Source organism: Tachyglossus aculeatus, chromosome 4, assembly GCF_015852505.1.
Source record: "Tachyglossus aculeatus isolate mTacAcu1 chromosome 4, mTacAcu1.pri, whole genome shotgun sequence".
Lineage (NCBI taxonomy): Eukaryota > Metazoa > Chordata > Mammalia > Monotremata > Tachyglossidae > Tachyglossus > Tachyglossus aculeatus.
In genome coordinates this window covers 134,410,469-134,419,171 of record NC_052069.1, presented here as the reverse complement: position 1 = coordinate 134,419,171, position 8,703 = coordinate 134,410,469, and positions in this window count along the sequence as shown.

Below are 8,703 nucleotides of genomic sequence, written 5' to 3'. Positions count from 1 at the left end.
TCCAACCCTATTTGCTTGTATCCGTTCACAGTGCTTAGTACAGTGCCTGGCACTCAATAAGCACTTAAATATTCAAGCAAAAACTCCTCATTCTCAGTTTCAAGTCTCTCCATCACCTCGCTCCCTCCTACCTCACCTCCCTTCTCTCCTTCTACAGCCCACCCTGCACCCTCCACTCCTCTGCCGCTAACCTCCTCACCGTATCTCGTTCTCACCTGTCCAGCCAGACCCCTGGCCCACATCCTCCCACTGGCCTGGAATGCCCTCATTCCACACATCTGCCAAGCTAGCTCTCTTTCTCCCTTCAAAGCCCTACTGAGAGCTCACCTCCTCCAAGAGGCCTTCCCAGACTGAGCCCCCTTTTTTCCTCTCCTCCTCCCCATCCCCCCAACCCTACCTCCTTCCCTTCCCCATAGCACCTGCATGTTTGTACATATTTACTATTCTATTTTGTTAACAATGTGCATTTAGCTTTAATTCTACTTATTCTGACAACTTGACACCTGTTCAGTTTTGTTGTCTGTCTCCCCCTTCTAGACTGTGAGCTCGTTGTTGGGTAGGGACTATATATGTTGCCAACTTGTACTTCAAGTGCTTAGTACAGTGCTCTGCACACAGTAAGTGCTCAATACAATTGAATGAAATACCACAATTATTAATATTTCTAAGCATTGTGTGACTATACTATAACTCCCAGCTGCAGCCTCCTCCCCCACCTCCAAGGTGTCACTGGGATAATTGACTGAAAGGTGACAGACTTATGTCTCCTCTCCCCACCACACCACTTAAAAGCCTTGAGCCCAGCCCATTCCTCCACTCCCCTCAAACATTAATAAAGTCTCCAAGTATGCCAACCATAAGCACTCAATTTGAGTCATCCATATAAAACCAACTCCACCCCCCCCACCAGCCACCCCATCCCCAATCTAGTCAATTAGTCCAGTTTTAAATTGCCCCTAAAAGCATCAACCCAAATCTCTCCTGAGCTATCAGAAACCAAGGCATCCCCCACACCCATGAGCACCACCAATTCAATAGGCATCAACTATCAGAACTAAACAAAATATAAGATAACCAAGGGGGCATCAGCAGGCCTTGCTTACCAAATCTTCAGATAAGTATACTCCATTTCCTCTCCCCAGCCTATAGGAAGTAGTGCCCACGGGCCTTACATGGGATAAGAAGAGTTCCAGAAGCTTCTGGGGCTTTAAAGGGGCAGTGCCACTTGCCCCATTGAAGCACACCTAGTGGAAAGATTGGGTTTCTGGGGATGGGGGTGTAGAATCAGGGGGAAAAAAAAAAGTAGGTTATTAAGGATAAGGATTTGCAGCTGCCTATTGTTGAAAGGATCTGGAAAAACATCCTTAATTATAGACCCTGAGCCCCTTCCTTCCTCTCCCCCTTGCCCGTCTCCATCCCCCTATCTTACCTCCTTCCCTTCCCCACAGCACCTGTATATATGTATATGTTTGTACATATTTATTACTCTATTTTACTTGTACATATCTATTCTATTTTATTTTGTTAATATGTTTGGTTTTGTTCTGTCTCCCCCTTCTAGACTGTGAGCCCACTGTTGAGTAGGGACTGTTTCTATATGTTGCCAACTTGTTCTTCCCAAGCGCTTAGTACAGTGCTCTGCACACAGTAAGCGCTCAATAAATACAATTGATTGATTGACTGACCCCTACAACCCATTCACATACTTTGCGAGGATAGGGTCTAATTCTCATCCAGGACTTTCCCAGCATTTAACGTAGTGCTTTACACTCGGGAGGCTAATAAGAATTGAGCAGCAAAGACATAGTGGATAGGACACAGGTCTGGGGAACAGGGACTGTGTCAACCCAATTTGCTTGCATCCACTCCAGCACTTACTACAGTGCCTGACACATACTAAGCACTTAAATACCACAACTATTATTACTACTAAGCACTTGGGTGAGTACAGTATCAGTCCTAACCGCAGCCCCCTCCCCGACCTCCAAGGAATCTCCACCACTATTTCAATTAATTATCCCAGACTTGGGTCTTCCCTCCGAACCCCTCAACTTCAAACACTTGCACCCAGCCCATTCCTCCACCCCTTCAGTCACCATATTCAATAAAGTCACCAAGTCACAGCTGAACAGAAGATAAACTAATCAAGGGGGCATCCACAGACCCTGTGCACCAAATCCCCAGAGGGGCATAATCCATCTCCTCTTTACACCCTACAGGAATTAGCACCCATGGGAGAGGCCCAGATACCTCTAGGGTTTTAAAAGGACAGTGCCACTTGCCCTTTTGAAGAGCACCTGTGCCAAAACCGGGTTCCTGAGGGTGGGACAGTAGGATCTGGGATGGAAAAGGCAGAAAGTCATTAAGGAGAAGGATTTGCAGCTGCCTCTCCAGCACTTAAAATAGTGCTTGGCACATAGTATTAACAAATACCATAATTATTATCATTAAAAGAATTTGGAAAGACATCCTTAATTATACACACCTGCAACCCATTCACATACTCCTTGAGGACTCAGTCTAATTCTCATCCAGTGATAGCTCAGCATTTAGTACAGTGCTTCGCACCCACCAAGATATTCAATAAATAAAAGTTGAGCAGCATGATGTAGTGGATAAAGAACACAGGCTTGGAAAAGTCAAAAGGTCATGGATTCTAATCCCCGGTCCACCACTTCTCTGCTGTTTGACCTTGGGCATGTCACTTTACTTCTCTGGGCCTCAGTTACCTCATTTGTAAAAGAGGAACTGAGACTGTGAGTCCCACGTGGGACAAGGACTGTGTCCAACCCGATTTGCTTGTATCCACTCCAGTACTTAGTATAGTGCCTGGCACATAGTAAGCATTTAATAAATACCTCAATTATTATTATAACTAAGTACTTGGGTGAGTACAATGTAACTCCAAACTGCAGCCCGCTCCCCAACCACCAAAGTATCACTACCATTATTTCAGTCAATTATCCCAGACTTGGGTCTCCCCTCCATACCCCTTAATTTTAAGTCCTTGAGCCCAGCCCCTTCCTCCCCTCCCTCAGTCACCATAATCAGTAAAGTCACCAAATCCCAGATAAAAAGAAAGTAAGTTAATCAAGGGAGCGTCCACATACCCTACTCACCAAACCTCCAGAGAACCATAGTCCATCTCCTCTACACAGCCTAAAGGAAATAAGCACTTAATGCAGTACTCTGCACACAACAGCACTCAAATACAATTGAATGAAATAACACCCATGAGCCCTACCTAAAATAGAAGAAGGACCAGCAATCTCTGAGGTTTTAAAGGGGCAACGCTACTTACGCCACTGAAATGCACCTATTAGAGATACTGGCTTTGTGGGGGTGGGGCTGTAGGATCAAGGAAGGAAGAGGCAGAAGGCTATTAAGGAAAAAAGGTTTTGCAGCTGCCCATCATTAAAAGGATCTGGAGAAACATCCTTAATGATAGACACCTGCAACCCATTTACTTACTCCTTGAGGATGGGGTCTAATTTTCATCCAGTGCTTTCCCAAAGCTTAGGACAGTGCATTGCACCCAGGAGGGTATTCACTAAATAAGAATTGAGGAGCATGACTTGTGGATAGAGCACGGGAGTCAGAAGGTCATGGATTCTAATCCCTGCTCCACTACTTGTCTGCTGTTTAATCTTGGGAAAGTCACATCACCTCTCCGGGCCTCAGTTACCCCTTCTGTAAAAGGGGGATAGGGACTGTGTCAAACCCAATTTGCTTGTATCCACCCCAGCTCTTATTACAGTGCCTGCCATTATTAAGAATGAATCAATGAACTCAAGCTCTTCCCTGAGGCCTCCCCAGTCCCCAGGCCCCACTGTCCCTCCTACTCTCTCTCCTTTTTGTTTTTTGTTTCCTTTTTAAAGGTATTTGTTGAGCGCTTTCTATGTGCCAGGGTGACTTCCAAGCCCAGCTCCTTTCCATTAGGCTGTGCTGCTTCTCTCCTTCCTGCTTCTGTCCCGTTCGGCTTCCAGGGAGGGACTGTTGGCATAAGTAGGTAAAACTTTGGGAATGAGAGGACCCATATTCTGCCCACCTTGAGTGGCTCTCCACCAGCTGAGGAATTTGAACTGAATAGGCTCAGAGTTTACAGAGTCGATGGCTTTAAGGTGGAGTTCAGCTTCACAATGGTGGGTCTTTTACTTCCACATGGCCAAGGGCATCAATCACTCAGTCATATGTATTGTAAGTAAGCATACTGTGTGCAGAGCACTGTAGTAAACGCTTGGGAGAGGGCAATATAACATTACTTACAGACACAATCCCTGCCCACGGCAAGCTTACAATCTAAAGGGGGAGACACATTAATATAAATAAATTACAGATATGGACATAAGTGCTGTGGGACTGGGAGGGACAATGAATAAACCAGAGCAAGTCAAAGTGGGCAAAGGAGTAGGAGAAAAGAAAAGGAGGACTTAGGGAAGGCCTCTTGGAGGAGGTATGTCTTTTAATAAGGCTTGGAAGTGGGGAAGAGTAATTGTCGATATGAAGTAGGAGGGCATTCCAGGCTAGAAGCAGGACGTGGGCAAGAGGTCGTCGGCAAGATAAGATCGGGGTGCAGTGCGTAGGTTGGCATTAGGCAGGTTGGGTTGTAGCAGGAAAGTAGAGAAGTGAGGTAGGAGGGGGCATGGGGATTGAGTGATCTGAAACTGATGGTGAGGAGTTTTTGCCTGATGCGGAGGTTGACAGGCATCCGCGGGCAGTTCTAAGCAGCTGGGTGACATGTTCTGAATGGTTTTGTAGAAAAATGATCAGGGCGGCAGAATGAAGTATGGGCTGTAGTGTGGGAGAGAAAGGAGGCAGGGAGATCAGCAAGGAGGCTGATGCTGCAATCAAGGCAGGATAGGATGGATGCTTGGATTAATATGGTAGCAGAGATGATGCAGAGTGGAGGGCCGATAGGGGCGAAAGGGCTTCCTTCAGTCTTTCAAGCCTGTAAGCACAATAGGGGCAGGGAACGTGTCTGTTAATTCTGTTACATTGTCCTCTTCCAATCCTTAGTATAGTGCTCCGCACAGAGCAAGCACTCCATAAATACCACTAATTGATTTCAAGCAGCTAAAATAATTTAATCCAGTCTAGTGTTCCCTGAGAAGAGGTTCCAGAAACACACAATGTACCAGTAGTTTCTTGGTTTGGGAGGTAATGGCCTCTTTATAATAATAAAAATAATTGTGGGATTTATTAAGCACTCACTATTTGTCAGGCACTGTAGTAAGCATGGGGGTGGGTATGAGCAAATTGGGTTGGGCACAGTCCCTGTGCCACATGAGGCTCACAGTCTTCATCCTTATTTTACAGATGAGGGAAATGAGGCCCAGAGAAGTGAAGTGACTTGCTCACGGTAACACAGCAGACAAGTGGCAGAGCTAAGATTAGAATTTAAATTCATTCTAATTACCAGGTCCGGGCTCTAGCCACTAGTCCATGCAGCTTCTCATGATGATGATGATGATGGCATTTATTAAGCGCTTACTATGTGCAAAGCGCTGTTCTAAGCACTGGGGAGGTTACAAGGTGATCAGGTTGTCCCACAGGGGGCTCACAGTCTTCATCCCCATTTTACAGATGAGGTAACTGAGGCCCAGAGAAGTTGAGTGACTTGCCCAAGGTCACACAGCTGACAACTGGCGGAGCAGGGATTTGAACCCATGACCTCTCACTCCAAAGCCCAGGCTCTTTCCACTGAGCCACGCTATCACCTCACCTCCTGGATCCACTCTTACTCAGAGCCCTAATGAAGGTCCCAGGGTTGGCAAAGACACCTGGAAAACTGACTTTTTAGAACCTCACAATGTAGATCCTTTTCTTTCTACTCATTTTTCAGTGTGCGATGATTTTATCCAAATTTGCCCTTCATCTTGCTCCTCGTTTTAGGGAGGTGGAATTCAGGGGAAATGGGGGGATTTTATGGCTCTTTAAAGGCACATCTCTTCCAAGAGGGCTTCCCTGGTTAAACTCTCACTGAACCTGGGGAAATGGGGCAATTTTATGGCAATTTAAAGGCACATCTCCTCCAAGAGACCTTCCCTAAGCCCTCATTTCTTCTTCTCCCACTCCCTTCTACAACCCTAATTTGCTCCCTTTATTCATCCCCTCCCTCAGCCCCACAGCACTTATGTCCACATCTATAATCTATTTATTTATATTAATATTGGTCTCTCTCTCTAGACTATAAGCTCAGTGTGGGAAGGGAATGTGTCAATCAATTCTGTTGTACTCTTCCAAGCGGTTAGTACAGTGCTCTGCATATAGTAGGCACTAAATAAATACCATTGATTGATTGACTGGCTTTAGATTGAAAGCCCAGGGCCTAGACAAAGTCCCACGATGCTTTCTCATGCTGCCAATGAACAGCCCAGTGGTGGGGAACAGATTCTGGAGCCCCAAGTGGGACAGAAACTTTGTCAATCAATCAATCAATCGTATTTATTGAGTGCTTACTGTGTGCAGAGCACTGTACTAAGCGCTTGGGAAGTACAAGTTGGCAACATATAGAGACAGTCCCTACCCAACAGTGGGCTCACAGTCTAAAAGGCCTGTCTCTGAGGTGATTGTCTCCAATCAATTGATCCATAGTATTTACTGAGCGCTTACTGTGTGCAGAACCCTGAATTAAGTGCTTGGGAGAGAACAATAATACGGAGTTGGTAAACACATTTCAATCAATGCTATCTTGGGAGAAGCAGCGCGGCTCAGTGGAAACAGCACGGGCTTTGGAGTCAGAGGTCTTGGGTTCAAATCCCAGCTCTGCCAATTGTCAGCTGTGTGACTTTAGGCAAGTCACTTAACGTCTCTGTGCCTCAGTTATCTCATCTGTAAAATGGGGATTAAGACTGTGAGCCCCACGTGGGACAACCTGATCACCTTGTAACCTCCCCAGCACTTAGAACAGTGCTTTGCACATAGTAAGTGCTTAATTAATGCCACTATTATTATTATTATCTGTTGAGGGCTTACAGTGAGCGGAGCCCTGTACTAAGCACTTGGGAGAGGACAACAGAACAGCATTGCTACACACATTTCCTGGCCACAAGGAGTTTACAGTGTAAAGGGGGAGACAGACATTAATATAAAACAGTATATTACAAATCTGAGCCTAAGTGCTGTGGGACTGAGGGAGGGGTGAATAAAAGGTCTACTTGTTTTGCTGCCTGTCTACTTGTTTTGTTGTCTGTCTCCCCCCATTTTAGACTCTGAGCCCATTGTTGTGCAGGGATTGTCTCTATTGCCGACCTGTAATAATAATAATAACGATGGTACTTGTTAAGCACTTACTATGTGCAAAGCACTATTCTAAGTGCTGGGGGGATACAAGGTGATCAGGTTGTCCCACGTGGGGCTCACAGTCTTAATCCCCATTTTCCAGATGAGGGAACTGAGGCCCAGAGAAATTAAGTGACTTGCCCAAAGTCACACAGCTGACAATTGGTGGAGCCAGGATTTGAACCCATGACCTCTGACTCCAAAGCCCGGGCTCTTTCCACTAGAGCCACGCTGCTCCTTTAATTGTATTGCTTGCTTCTCTAATTCTCTTCTGTATTGGAAGTGCTTTGGAGTGTTCAGCACACAGTAATTGCTCAATAAATATGATTGAATGAATGAATGAAAAGATGCAAATCTAAGTGTGAATGAGAGGCAGAAGAAAATCTATCTTCTCCAGTGCCTGGTGCAGTTTTTAGGCACAAAGTGCCGAATAATTACCATCATTATTGTACACACCTTGCTTCTGCTGCGAGCACGTAGGACAGTTGTGGGGAGTGGGAACACACAAACGCACACCCTCCTCACTCCCAACCCCTTCCATGAAGCACTTCATTCATTCAATTGTATTTATTTAGCACTTACTGTGTGCAGAGCACTGTATTAAGTGCTTGGGAAGTACAATTCAGCAATAAAGAGACAATCCCTCCCCACATCGGGCTCACAGTCTTTAAATTCCATTTATTCCTTCTGCTTATAAGGTATCTTAGTGTCTATTTCTCCAACTAGATTGTGAGCCCCATATGGCCAGGGATTTTGTCTGCTAATTTTATTGTTCTCTCAATCAATGGTATTTATTGAGCACTTCCTATGTGCAGAGCACTATACTAAGCGCTTGGGAAGTGCAATTCAGCAATATAGAGAGACAATCCCTGTCCACATCGGGCTCACAGTCTTTAAATTCCATTTATTCCTTTTGCTTATAAGGTATTTTAGTGTCTATTTCTCCAACTGGATTGTGAGCCCCACATGGCCAGGGATTTTGTCTGCTAATTTTATTGTTCTCTCAATCAATCAATGGTATTTATTGAGCACTTCCTATGTACAGAGCATCATACTAAGCACTTAGGAGAAAACAATACAACAGAATTAGGAGACACATTCCCTGCCCATAACAAACTCCCAGGCATTTGGTACTGTGTTGGATAAATTCTATTCTAGAACTCGATTCTATTGTACTCTCCCAAGTGCTTACTACAGTACTCTGCACACAGTAAGTGCTCCATAAATACCATTGACTGATAGACTGATTAATGACAGGCCAGGCCCATTCACGGGCTTGAGCTGGGACTGACATCCCTGTGATCAATTATCAGTTTGGAAATTACTAGATTGGTTTCAGTTTAGTGCCAAGAGCACTTAGGTCTTTCAGCTGGCTCCTTTGATGTTGTCAAACCTTCCCAGCTGAACAAAAGCTACTTTCTG